The 15,076-nt window shown below is 38.4% G+C and overlaps 1 protein-coding gene across 2 annotated transcripts in view; it reads left to right on the forward strand.

The window, feature by feature from the left end:
• The window catches only part of IMPG1 (interphotoreceptor matrix proteoglycan 1), a 130,583-nt gene that overhangs the window by 84,557 nt on the left and 30,950 nt on the right, over positions 1-15,076 (forward strand). The gene's annotated exons all lie outside the window — the stretch shown is intronic.

Below are 15,076 nucleotides of genomic sequence, written 5' to 3' on the forward strand. Positions count from 1 at the left end.
TGAAGATTGAGTTAATATATATGATGCTTAGAACTGTGCCTGGCACGTACCAAGTACTCAAAAAATGAGAGCTGTTATTACAACCTAGCAAAATTTCCAGCACAAAGTCAACATGCAATAAATATTGTTAAATGAATGAATGAATAAGTGAAGTAAAAGCAAAATTATCAAATTTTCGATATTCCAACTCCAATGCCATTTTTCTCTCTTTCCATGCTCTCTTGAATACACAGAAATGTTAATTTTAGAAAAAAGAATGATTCTAACAAACTATTAAATACTGATTCCACTGATTCTCTATACAAATGATCATTGGATTAACTAAAAATTTTCTCTTTTCTTTAGCCCCATGCTTTAAGCCTAGGTACCTATAAAATAACCCTAAATGCAACTCTAGCAATTGATTTAAATTATCATTTGATGTTGGCACATAGGAGGTGTTCAATAAATTTTTGAAGAATGATTGATTTAGAGAATGAATGAAAACTGCACATATAATTTGGTAAAGTTAGAGTTCCCAGCAGTGTGAAAAACAAAATGTACCAGACAATTAAGGAAGGACAGAATGTTATTCAGACTATTGTAATAGTGAGTGAGTGGGGAAAATCCAGGGACAATATAGAAACACCATCACCCCACAAACTGAGATGGAATGGAGAGACCCAAGGATGATTCAGACTAGTCCATGATAAGTTAGATGAGTTTCTTAGAGTTACTTACTAGGGCGCTGCTCCTGGGCGGCACAGAAATGTCTTCCACAGGAGCTTTTTTTTTTTTTTTTTTTGAGATAGATTCTCACTCTTTTGCTGGGTCTAGAGTACCGTGGTGTCAGCCTAGCTCACAGCAACCTCAAACTCCTGGGCTCAAGCGATCCTTCTGCCTCAGCCTCCCAAGTAGCTGGGACTACAGGCATGTGCCACCATGCCCTGCTAATTTTTTCTATATATGTATTAGTTGGCCAATTAATTTCTTTCTATTTATAGTAGAGACGGGGTCTCGCTCTTGCTCAGGCTGGTTTCGAACTCCTGACCTCGAGCGATCTGCCCGCCTCAGCCTCCCAGAGTGCTAGGATTACAAGCGTGAGCCACCGCGCCCGGCCACAGGAGCTTTCTTGCTAGCAAAATTCACATCTGCCCACCTGTGCTGTTGCCTTAAATCCCCTGTCAATGAGTGACACAGAGCTTTTACATTGTTTTCATTGTTTGTTCACAGTGACACAAATCAAGCATGCTCTGTGCCATCATCATGAGCCTTCATACAACCCATGTTATGTTAACGATATTATAATTATCCGCTTGGTGGAGATTTTGGTATTACGATTAGCTAAAGGGCACTGTAAGAGAGCTCAAGCAGTTCTAAAGTAGTCAGGGTTGGTTGACACTGGTTGCCTCTGTCTTGAGAAAGTGCTGAGGCACATCCCTTGTGCCTAGTAACCATCCTTTGACATTTGCTTAATCTATTTTTTAATAGATTATGTAACAATTTTCTTGGGCACTCTAAACTGGCATAGCACAGTATTTCTCTTTGTGGGGTAGGGAACTTACATTTTTCCTGCATGAGAATGTTCATTAAAGAGGAATGTCTCAAAGTAGGGGGGGTTAGGGAGGCAGGTAAACGAGGGAGCTATCTAGGAATCTGACAAGAGTCACGACAGTGGACAGCAAGTCTTAACTAAGCCATTTGAAGAAAGGTGGTTCTTTTTTTTTTTTTTGAGACAGAGTCTCACTTTTGTTGCCCAGGCTAGAGTGAGTGCCGTGGCGTCAGCCTAGCTCACAGCAACCTTGCAGTTAGCCCTTTGCTTCCCAGAACAAAGAAAGAGTGAGAGGATTTCAGAAAAGAAAAAGGTTGGGGTTGGGGGTGGGGTTCTTAATTGTAGCTATTCTCAAGCACACACACAGGTAAAGTTCAACATTGTGAGCAGCAGTTCTCAAGGGGGGTGATACCTGCCTGTAGGATGTATGCATTTTCCAGATTGGCAGGGGGAGGACGGCCCTTTTTGGTTGCTATTGATGTAAGAATGGGAGGGCACTGCTAATACATAATGGAAACAGTTAATTCTGCAATATGCAGGACAGTACTGCTCGGCAAAGAGTTCATCTGCTTCCAACAAGACCTTTATGTATATTGCGCAACATTCATGTATGAAAACAAAAACTACAAATTGCCAAGCCTAGACCTTAACTCCTATTAAAGTAAAACTTTTTTAAAAGGTACAATCATGACTCTCATACAATGATAAGATGAATATGTGCCAAAGGTTATATTTAAGAAATGAATTAATAGACAAACAAGTAAGATGTGATGACCAGTGTGAAGGAGAATTCAAACAACACAAAATCAGCAATCAGAAATGAGAAAATAGATGTACAAATCGATACAAAATCGGTCAGTATCCTCAGAGAAATAATCAATTATATTTCAACTTGTGAAAATTCTTTACATTTCTATGGGTAAGAATAATTTGCATTACTATAAGTATTCTACAACTAAGAGCTTACAGAGACAATAAAACGCACAGGTGACTATACATTGGATAACCTGGAAGGTGTGACGGTGAGGACTCAAGTCTTTCCCATTTTTTCCCCAACACTCCTTTATTCCCATAAGTATAATTCACAAAGTATATTTTGCAAAATATTAATTAAACCTGAATTTTCTAGGATGCAACTAACTCATAAATTAAGCACAGATTGGATTTTGTTTTGTTTGAATTTAACTAAGAGTTAATCATAATTTCAGAAAATCACTTGCTTCACTTATGACAGTGGAAATCATGGTATTTATGTTGCCAATACAACATCTGAATCCGTCTGCATGTATAACTGTGAAATCCACACTGGTATTTTTAGATATTTATAGATAAGTACAAGCCTCTAGCTACTTCATTATGTATTATGGTGTTTGTAATACCTTTTGAAACCCATATAATGTTATTATAAATTATTTTCCTTTTATTTCTACTTTATGTTACAGCTGGAACAATGCATTGATTTTTTTGAAATTGGGTATTATCTAGGTTATATTCTTGGTTAAGCTCTTTTCAGGATCATGAAGCAGGCATTACAAAATATTTTTTGTTATAAAAAAGGGGTATTGGAGTGCTTGGGGTGGGAACCCCTGGCATGGAGATTGCCTATTACAACCTAGATTGGGTAAATGTAAGTCATAGTGGCAAAACCTATACTAGAAACTACGTAATTAAATGTATTATCCGTGTCTGTCTCTCTGTCCTGCTTTCTACCCACTCTTTTCCTTCCTGCCATAAATACAGACATGCACCCTGTTCTAAAAGCTTCCCTGTAAATAGGAAGTTGATGTCCAGTGTCCACACTGAAGATCAGAATACTGATATAACATTCATCTCAGCATATTTTACATAAATTATAATGCATTCTTATAAAATATAGAAATATATTTTTAAAAATAACATTTCTAAACCAAAGAAAGATTCTTTATAATATTCTGATAAAAGCCAGAGTCAGAGACTGGCACACTGAAAACTCCATAATGCCAGGTTTTTGAGGGTGTCTATGTGTATTGGTTATTTATTACTACATACAAAGTGACTCCAAAACTTAGTGGCTTAAAGCAACAATAAACATTTATCTCTCCCATAGTCTGTAGGTCAGAAATCTAGGAGTGATGCCGGGCGCCGTAGCTCACGCCTGTAATCCTAGCACTCTAGGAGGCTGAGTCGGGCAGATTGCTCAAGGTCAGGAGTTTGAAACCAGCCTGAGCAAAAGCGAGACCCCATCTCTACTATAAATACAAAGAAATTAATTGGACAACTAATACATATAGAAAAAATTAGCCGGGCATGGTGGCGCATGCCTGTAGTCCCAGCTACTCGGGAGGCTGAGGCAGGAGGATTGCTTGAGGCCAGGAGTTTGAGGTTGCTGTGAGCCAGGCTGATGCCACGACACTCACTCTAGCCTGGGCAACAAAGTGAGACTCTGTCTAAAAAAAAGAAAGAAAGAAATCTAGGAGTGACTACTTAATAAGGTGGCTCTGGCTTAGTCTCTCATGAGGTTGCAGTCAAGATATTAGGCTGCAGGGTTCATAAGACTTTACAGGATCTGATGGATGTACTTCCAAGATGACTTACATAGCTGGCAAGTTGGTTACAAGAAGGCCTCAATCCTTCCTCATATGGGCCTCTTCATATAGCTGCTTGAGTTTCCTTATAACATGGCAACTGACTTCCTCCAGAACAATTGATTCAAGAGAGCAAAGTGGAAAAAGTAATACTTTTTATAATCTAGCCTCAGAACCATACAGCATCCCTTCCATAGCATCCTATTGCATAGCCCTAGGCAATGTGGGAAGGGCTATATGGGGACGAGACCAACAGGAGGTAAGGATCAGGAATGACCATCTTAGAGGCTGACTACCAACCCATAATGTTCCGTGTGTCTTGCACAGCCCCAAATCTACATTTTATTTTAATCTTTATTATTTTCTCAGGCATATATGAAGTTATTAATAGAACAATATGTTGATTATTTTTCTTTGCAAATCAGACCTGGTAAAGTACAATCTTTTCAATAATATTGGAATAAATAATTCAGAAGCCACCCACAGTTGAACTATGACCATGCTATTAAAAGCCACAACATCACTGCATGTCATATTCATGGCATAATTACTTCATTTGTCTCAAAATGTTCATTTCCTCAGAGAAGTCAATCACAAATTCTATTAAGGCCACCAAGAAACCAGGGAAAGACTTAGATAGTCTCTTTTTCCAAATGCATACTCACAATTTTGTCATATAGGGGCTGATTCTAAATTGCAGACAATTAGAGACCATGTTTTTCAAAATGAAGACAGAAAGTAATAAGGTATGATATGGCTCTGAGCTCTGTAGTTTTTATATTATATGAGGTAGTGCTTAAGGTTAATAAGGTTCACAGATTTAGCAATTTTGTTTAGTGAGGGAAATAATGTAATAAACTGACTGGAAAAAATGTGCCTTGATTTTTAAAAACAATAATTATTATTATTTCCCCCAAAAGTAATACATACTTGTTATTTAAAATATTAAATGGTGGAGAAAAATACCAAAAAAAGTAAAATAATGAAGCTAAAATGTTGCCACTCAGAAATAACTAAATGACATCTATCATTCTAGCTCTCTCTCAATCTAGCAAGATAGAAATATGTTTAAGAAGATAAAAGTATAGAAGTACTTTTGCAAAAATGGAATTTTTCTTTATTACCATGCTAAGAAAATTTGCTACATTTAATTTTACTTGACTTCAACAGAAAAAAAAAATAAATGATACTCAAGAAATCACCGGATTTAAGATAAATATTTTCTTATATCATGAAATATTTATTCTTAAAAAAATCCTCAAAGGTTATAAAAGATTGCCTAAAATATTAATTGGGCATTATTATCATTTACACTACACATTTCAACAATTAGATAGAATTTTTTATGTACTACTATAATAAACAAAATTATTCAGAACACTGATGGTCCACTGTCTTCACTCCACCACACATCAAGTTCTGGTAATTAGGTGAGTGTTTTACCATAATCAAGGTTTATAAATTTAGAATTGGTTCTATAACCACAACTCCCACAGCTTCATGAACAGATTTCCATATTTGAGTGGATTTAGATCTCACCCTCAAACCTACCACAGCTTCTCCATTCCCAAGTTCTGTTTTGAGTTATCTTGTGGTTGTCTGGAATATATCATCAGGTACTTGCTTCAGAAATAGCTCATGAGTGCCATAGCTTCTGAGAACTCGGTTACTCATTGCTTGTAACTTTCAAATGTGAAGGCTAATTTGACTAAATATAAAATTCTTGACTCACCCTTTCTTTCACTTACAAGTTTGCTCCATTGTCTTCAGCTATGTTATCAGCTAACACCACCATGATTTTTTTGGCTATTTCTATGTGGCTTCCTACTTCTAACTAGATATCTACATGTCTTGTTGTTTGTTTAGCTTTCCTTTGTCTCAATCCTAGGGATTCAATACTTTTGTTTCCTGAGGGATGTCTTAGTCCAACAATCCCCAACCTTTTTGGCACCAGGGACTAGTTTCATGGAAGACAATTTTTCCATGGAAGTGAATGGAGGGGCAGAGCTCAGGCAGTGGATGGTGCAATGGGAAGTAGCTGTAGCAGCTGTAAATACAGATGAAACTTCACTTGCTCACCCGTGGTGTGTGGGCCAGTTCCTAAATTTCATGGAAGACAATTTTTCCACAGATTTGGTGGGTGGTGTGGGGGAGAGCACAGAGCTCATACTGTGATGCACATCCAGTTCCTAACAGGCCACAGACCAGTACGTGGCTGTAGCACGGGGGTTTGGGACCACAGTGTTACTCCATTTAGGCTACTATAACAAAATATCTTCTATTGGGCAACTTATAAACAAGAGAAGTTAATTGCTCATAGTTCTGGAGGCTGGGAAGTCCAAGATCAAGGAGCTGACAGTCAGTGTGTAGGGAGGAGCAATTCAAGGGGCTAGCTAGCTCCCTGGATCTCCTTTATAAGAGCACTGATGCCAATCATGAGGGCTTTACCCTCATGTTCTAATCCCCCACCCCTAATCTCTTAATGACATCATTTTAGCGGTTAGGATTTCAACATATAAATTTGAGGGAGATACAAATATTCATACCATAGCAAAGGATAACTTGCCATGGCTAGTTCCATTTAAGGTCATTTTGTGACATTATTTGGATCTCTAAATTCAGGTTCATTTGTTTTATTACACCAGACAAATTTTTCTTCTATCATAGGTTTGAAACCTTCTTAATTCATTTGTTCTGTTATTCTCTTATTTAAGGACACAAATTATACAGATGTTGGCTCTCTTCCATCTTTCTTCTACATTTATCATCTCTTCTATGATCAGTTTCTGAACTTTTTTTTTTTTTAGTATCAGTTTTTAATGATTTTCTAAAACCTGTCAATATTGGCCTGACTCTCTTAAGTCAAATTATCTTAGACTGTTCTGTGTTACGGTAACAGAATACTACAGATGGGGTAATTTATAAAGAAAAGAAATTGACTCCTTACAGCTCTGGAGGCTGTCCATGGTCGAGGGGCCCTCATCTGGGGAGGGTCTTCATGGTGCATCATCTCATGGTAGGAGGCAGAAGGGCAAGAAGAAGCGAGAGCAAGAAAGCAAGAGAGGGTCAGACTGGCCTTTATATCAACCCACTCCCCTGATAACGACATTAATCCATTCATAAGGGCAGAGTCATCATGCCTGGTTGCCTCTTAACTGTTCCACCTCTTAATAACATTGGCAATTAAATTTAAACTTGAGTTTTTAAGGGGACATTCAAATCATAGCACATATTTAGTCTATATTTTTATTAATTTTTTAATAAATAAAATAAGGACACCATTTCAAAAGCCAAAAAGATTTCCACCTCCAGGAAGATGAAATAAATGTACTTTACCCTATTCCTTCTGCCAAATCCAATTAAACACCCTGGGACATTATATATAAAACAAACATGAGAAGACTCTGAAAGTCAGAGAGAATAAGGCACACTGGCTAGAGATATTAAGACCTCAGATATGATGTGATAGTGAGATTCCTGAGTTTTCTTTTCACCTCACATATCCTGTACTGAAAAGTACTTGAATAAATAACAGCTCTGCGAAGGACACTTTTGAGAGGATGAGAAGAAAAGATATAGGCTGAGGTAATATTTGCAAATGACATAACTGACAAAGAACAAGTATCTAGAATATATTAACAACTCTCAAAACTAAAAATTAAAAAATTCAATTAGAACATGAACAAAAGACAAGAAGGGACATTTTGCCAAATAGAATATACAGATGGTATATAAGCACATGAAAAGATTTTCGCATCTTTATTTATTAGGGAAATGCAAATTAAAGCCAAAATGAAGTATCATTACATACCAACACAATGTCTACAATAAAAAATGGTGACAATATCAAATACTGGAGAATGCAGAGAAACTGGATCACTTCTACATTGCTGGTGGAAATGTAAAATGGTACAGTCACTCTGTAACATGGTTGGACAGTTTCCCCCAAAATTAAACATGCAACTACCATGCTATTGCACTCCTGGTCATATATTATAGAGAAAGAAAACTTATGTTCACATAAAAACCTGTACATGAATATTTATAGCAGCTTTATTCATAATAGCCAAAAACTAGAAACAGCCCAGAAGTCCTTCAACAGGAAAATGTTTAAACCATTTGGGGTACATCCATATAATGTAATACTACTCAGCAATGAAAAGGAACAAATTAGTGATATACACAACAATTTGGATGAATCTCCAGAGAGTTATGCTGAGTGAGAAAAGCCAATCCCAAAAGATACACACTGTATTGTTGCATTTACAGAACATTCTTGAAATGACAAAATTATACACATAGAAAACAGATTAGTGGTTGCTAGATGTTAAAGAGAGGGTGGGGTGGGAGAGAAGTGGGGGTGACTATAAAAGGGCTACACGAGGGAATTTGTGTGATGGAGGGAAGGGTCTCTGGAACAGGCGTCCTCAAACTACAGCCTGCGGGCCACATGCGGGTGTTTTTGCTCATTTGTTTCTTTACCTCAAAATAAGATATGTGCAGTGTGCATAGGAATTTGTTCATAGTTTTTTTAAAACTATAGTCCAGCCCTCCAATGGTCTGAGGGACAGTGAACTGGCCCCATGTTCAAAAAGTTTGAGGACCTCTGCTGTAGTCTATTAATGTCGACATCCTGGTTGATAATTATACTACAGGTTTGCAAGATATTATCATTAGGAGAAACTCGGTAAAGGGTACACAGGAGGCCAGGCGCAGTGGCTCACGCCTGTAATCCTAGCACTCTGGGAGGCTGAGGCGGGCGGATTGCTCGAGGTCAGGAGTTCGAAACCAGCCTGAGCAAGAGCGAGACCCCCGTCTCTACTATAAATAGAAAGAAATTAATTGGCCAACTAATATATATAGAAAAAATTAGCCGGGCATGGTGGCGCATGCCTGTAGTCCCAGCTACTCGGCAGGCTGAGGCAGGAGGATTGCTTGAGGCCAGGAGTTTGAGGTTGCTGTGAGCTAGGCTGACCCCAGGGCACTCACTCCAGCCTGGGCAACAAAGTGAGACTCTGTCTCAAAAAAAAAAAAAAAAAAAGGTACACAGGATCTCTGTATTATTTTTTCTTTATTGAAATAAAATTCACAAAACACAAAATTCACCATTTTAATCTTTAAGCAGATGGTTCAGTGGTTTTTAGTATATTCACAGTATTGTAAAACTCTCAGCACCATCTAATTCCGGAAATCTTTCATCACCTCACGAAAAACAACGCTGTAAACATCAAGCAACCACTCCCTGTTAGCTTTTACTTCTTGCTTTTGCAGAAGCCCGTAGGTCTAGCAGGGAAGAGAGTTTAGGTCCTTTTCAGATCCTTCCTAAGCATGTGTACAGCTTTCAAAAGCTTTGGCATTTCCTGGGAATGTAGAAGGTCATCCACTGTCAAAGCTTTTGAAAGCATTTGTTCCCTAAAGCATCTCATTCCGAGGCCTTTCCTCCCAGATTTTTGTTTAGCCTATTGTTTGCCTAGCTGTTACCCATTGCCTCACACAGGGGTAATTACTACATTTGCTTGTGTTTTTCAACAGACTCCCCCCAGGTAGCCACTTTATAATCTGGAGAATTCCTGGTTAGGAAAGATGAAGGCAGGCATTATGAGTTGGTCTTCCAGGGAGTCAGAGACAGGTTGAAACAAAGACAGGGTGAAACAAATACTTATAATTCTTTGTGAATGAGATCTGTTCTGCTCCCTGGGGCATGGGTACTGGAAATGAGGGTTGTTATTTTCAAGGCTGCCACTGAGCTGGGAGTGTGGGGTAAGAACAGAGTAAGTTAAAAATGCAAAGTTCGCCTTTCTTACCGAGATTCAGCTGTTTGTTCTTAATTAGGCATTCCCTCGGTTGCTGCATTCTTTGGGTTAGTTTCCAGAGTTCTGAAAAAGTCAATTCTGAAACTTTTCGCCAGCTTTTTGTTGCTTTCATGGAAGGACAGACTTTTGGAGTTTCTTTTTTTTTTTTTTTTTGTATCTTTTTTTATTTCGGCATATTATGGGGGTACAGATTTTGAGGTTTCAATAAATGCCCATTTCCCCCCTCCCCCCACAAGTCTGAGTCTCCAGCATGAGCATCCCCTAGATGGTGCACATCTCACTCATTATATATGTATATACCCGCCCCCCTCCCCCCTCCCACCTGCCCAATACCCTATTACTGTAGTACCTATGTGACCACTTAGGTGCTGTTCAGTTAATACCAATTTGCTGGTGAGTTTATGTGGTGCTTGTTTTTCCATTCTTGGGAAACTTCACTTAATAGTATGGGTTCCAGCTCTAACCAGGAAAATATAAGATGTGTTATGTCACCATTGTTTCTTAGAGCTGAATAGTACTCCATGGTATACATATACCACATTTTATTAATCCATTCTCGGATTGATGGGCACTTGGGCTGTTTCCACAGCCTTGCAATTATGAAATGTGCTGCTATAAACATTCGAGTGCAGGTGTCTTTTTTGTAGAGTGTCATTGGATCATTTGGGTAGATGCCCAGCAATGGGATTGCTGGATCAAATGGTAGATTCACTTGTATCGCTTTAAGGTATCTCCATATTGCTTTCCACAGAGGTTGAACTAGTTTGCAGTCCCACCAGCAGTGTAGGAGTGTTCCTCTCTCTCCGCATTCACGCCAGCATTTATTGTTTGGAGACTTTTTTATAAAGGCCATTCTCACTGGAGTTAAGTGATATCTCATTGTGGTTTTGATTTGCATTTCCCTGATGATTAGAGATGTTGAGCATTTTTTCATATGTTTGATGGCCATTCTTCTGTCTTCTTTAGAAAAGTTTCTGTTCAAGTCCTTTGCCCACTTTTTAATAGGGTTATTTGATTTTTTCTTGCTGATTTTCATGAGTTCTAAGTATATTCTAGTTATCAGTCCCTTATCGGATGCATAGGATGCAAAAATTTTCTCCCATTCTGTAGGTTTGGAGTTTCTTACTCTGCAATTTTTGTGGATGTCACTCTCTCTGTATTATTTATTAGAACTGCATTTGAAACTACAATTATTTCAAAATAAAAAGGTTATTTTTTTCAGGTCAAATCATATTCAAGTGTTCTGACAAATACAACATTTTGGTATCTCACATTTCCTAACTGTGCAGTCCCACTCACCAAAAACAATCAGTTTTAACTCACCTGTTTCTTATGGCATTTACTTTTCCCCATATTTTAAACTAATATGCATTTTTGAGTCATCAGTTTCATATACCATTTATTGACTTTCTACTATTGTAGATAAGGATTTATGCTTCTTACAATGCCAACCCCACTCTCTCCCCCAATCCTCCCAATATAGTGAGTGATATTATACTATTAATAAATTAATAGTAAATGCTTATATTAAATATCCACAGCTGACCTGCTCTATGTTTTCTTTCTGTTTTCCTGGAGTTAATGTTTCCTTTGATTTGTTTTTTTTCATTTGCTTAGTTTTCTTTGTACTTATTGCTAATTCTTCCTAAACTTTCCATTGCAATTTTCAGTATAATTTCCCACATCAGGTAAAACTTAGATCCAAATTTTAGGATACCTCCTTCTCTTTCTCTCTAGACTGCTGCTCTCTAGGACTTTTGGACAGTTGTTACCTCGGTCTTCCTTTTGCTGTCATCCTTAGAATTTCCTTGGCCTTTCTCTTGGTTTGGATTCCTTTCCTCTCTCTGTCTTGACGCTCTTATTCTGTGGAGCACATCTTCTTGTAGCTTTGTACACAATTGGTACACAATTTTTTTGTCAATTATACCTTAATAAAGCTGAAAAATAATTTTTTAAAAAATTGGTACAATAGCAGAGGGCTAGGCGTCAGCCTAGCTCACAGCAACCTCAATCTCCTGGGCTCAAGCGATCCTCCTGCCTCAGCCTCCCAAGTAGCTGGGACTACAGGCACGTGCCACCATGCCCGGCTAATTTTTTCTATATAATTTTAGTTAGCCAATTAATTTCTTTGTCTTTTCAGTAGAGACGGGGTCTTGCTCTTGCTCAGGGTGATTTCAAACTCCTGACCTTGAGCGATCCGCCCAACTCGGCCTCCCAGAGTGCTAGGATTATAGCACTCTGTAAGCCACCATGCCTGGCCTGCCCACTTTCTTCTATTGCTGACTTACCTCACCTTGGGCTTCAGCTGGACCTGAGTGTATCTTCTTTGGGTTAGACCATTTCATCTGTGGCCTTGCCTATGGACCGACCTCCTGCCTACAAAGTGACCAAAATAGCCATTTCCTCTACATCCAGCAGCCAGGCTTATAACTAGTGTCCCTGTCTTGCACATTTACACATAAACACACCCCACACCTTCACAGGAACCACACATACTCTAGCATGACAGTTATTTTGAGTCTTTTTATTCTTCATTGTTGATGATGAAATGAATGGCCTTGGTTTTCCTATTACAGTATAAAAAACTTAATTTTGGAATGGTCTATATCACTGCCAGGTCTAATTTTTACATAAGAATTAGATGAAAACATAAGTATTTAAATACATTTATAAATGGTGGCAAAGTTCAGATATATTGGTCCAAGGGAATTGACTATATAGCCTTAGTAGCTTCAATCTCAAGCCCAAAGACAGTAGGAGTCTTTTAAAATCCCATTTAAATAGGGCTGCTAGATTCAGCAAAGAAAAATACAAGCTGTCTAGTTAAATTTGAATTTCAGATAAACAAAAAATAATTTTTTAGTAGAAGTATATTCCCATGGGCATACTGTATTTCATCAAGCAACCCTACCTTTAAATTGCCAACTGTTTCATCAGTGAAATAGTTTGGTTAGGTTTATTGTGGATGTGAAGGACTAATATTAAGATGCTACAAAGGGAAGTGGTCAGAAATTCATTTTTATTGATTGATGACATAATGTAGCAGCCTATTTTAAGTTGGTTAAAGTCTATGTGGTAAGAAAGATGTGAGTAATGAAGTGCTAGCCCAGGAGCAGAATGAAGACATCCATCACTGTGCTTCCTGCTTCACATTTCCCCAACCCTTATTATCTGTAGGAGAACAGAGATCACATCACGGGAACACAGATTCAAATGCATTTCCCATGGCATGAAGTCAAATCAAATCAAGGATAGCACTTGAAGCTTTTGAATTTACTCATCCCAATCTTTCATGCATATATTAGTCAACTCAGGCTGCCCCATAACAAAATATCATAGGCCAGGTGGCTTAAACAACAGAAATTTATTTCTCACCGTTCTTGTGGCCAGGAATTCCAAGATCAAGGTGCAGGCAGATTTGAGTCCTGATAAGGGCTCTCCTCCTGGTTTGCAGGTGGATGCCTTCTTGCTATGTCCTTATATGGCAGAAGGAGACATGTCTCTCATGGCTCTTCTTATAAGGGCACTAATCCCATTCACAAGGACTCCACCCTCAGGACCTAATAACCTCCCAAAGGCCTCCAAATACCATCATATTGGGAGTTAGGGCTTCAACAGATTTTGAGTGGGTGTATTCAGCCCATAGTAATGGAGGTTTGAGTAAGACTGTAAGTGTACATCTAGAGAGATCTTGGATGTTAGGAAATATTATGGGTAGTGAGTTATGGGTAGACACACGTAGGTCCCCTCCCTAGGTGAGAGAAAAGAGCATGCTTTTCTGAAATCTGAGCATAACACACAAATATGTTTTATTTTAAGAAAGTAATAAAACTAATATGATTCCACCTTTCAGAGCTGTTTATCACTTGGAGTTTCGGTTTTGGTGATTTCACTGTAGTAAATTAGCTGACTGAGAGTCCAAAGATTGTATCTGCATCCAGACAGTCCATTTATCATGCTTAGCATTTGATTTCAACACAGCTTTCCTACATATTTGCCAAAATGCCACTGAAGTAATCACAGAAAGCTCCCTAGTTTGATCACCTAATGCCTTAAATATCATCAGTGGCTCTGGATTTAAGTTTATTAGAATATTTTAATAATCCATCAATCTCTTTATCTGAAAGTTTCATATAACCACTTTCTTAGTTTATAAATACTTATTGATTTTAATTTTGTGCCAAAAACAGAGTGGACTTTAGTAGTTCAATGTGTACTTATCCCAGAAACAATGCCAAGTGGTGGCAGAAGTTATCAGGCTATAATAATGTAACAGCGGCAAAGGTTTTAAATATTATTAAATATTTAGCAAGTTGTATAGTCACTATAACGTTCAAATTATATATGTCACCCACACCTTTGTACTCCGAGTACTATTTTGCAAATTGACAAGATTATCCAAAGTTGATAAGATCACCCAAATAAGATTACTCAAATTTGGAAATGCATGATTTAAATTTTAAGTGGTAAAACTACCAAAATGTAATAACTGGAATCCAAAAAATTCAATTGCTTAAAATTCAGGCTTGTGTTATTGGAAGGTGAAAACAGTTTCTGGGTCAAAACGGCACAGCTAGCTGTCTAGCAGTTCTAGGTGGGGACGTGGGGTCTAAATCCATTCCAATACCAGCTGTGGTTTGGCACCAGTTGGTGACTTAGTTTGTATCACCTTGTTTCCAAGTGTGTTGTGTCTGACTGAGCAGTAATTCCAGAAATTCTAGATAACAGGTGCTCTTTTAGTCTCATATATATGGAAGTACTGGGTCTGAATAAAATGGGTACAGAGGCTCCCTTTTTGTCTGCCTAGGTTGAGACGCAGGGCTGTCTGCCCTTTCTGTACCACTTTGTCTCTTTTTAAATATGACCATTGAGGCTGGGCGTGGTGGCTCACGCCTGTAATCCTGGCACTCTGGGAGGCCGAGGTGGGCGGATTGTTCGAGGTCAGGAGTTCGAAACCAGTCCGAGCGAGACCCCGTCTCTACTAAAAATAGAAACTAATTGACCAACTAAAAATATATATAGAAAAAATTAGCCGGGCATGGTGGCGCATGCCTGTAGTCCCAGCTACTCGGGAGGCTGAGGCAGGAGGATCGCTTGAGCCCAGGAGTTTGAGGTTGCTGTGAGCTAGGCTGACGCCACGGCACACACTGTAGCCTGGGCAACAAAGT

Source organism: Microcebus murinus, chromosome 5, assembly GCF_040939455.1.
Source record: "Microcebus murinus isolate Inina chromosome 5, M.murinus_Inina_mat1.0, whole genome shotgun sequence".
NCBI lineage: Eukaryota > Metazoa > Chordata > Mammalia > Primates > Cheirogaleidae > Microcebus > Microcebus murinus.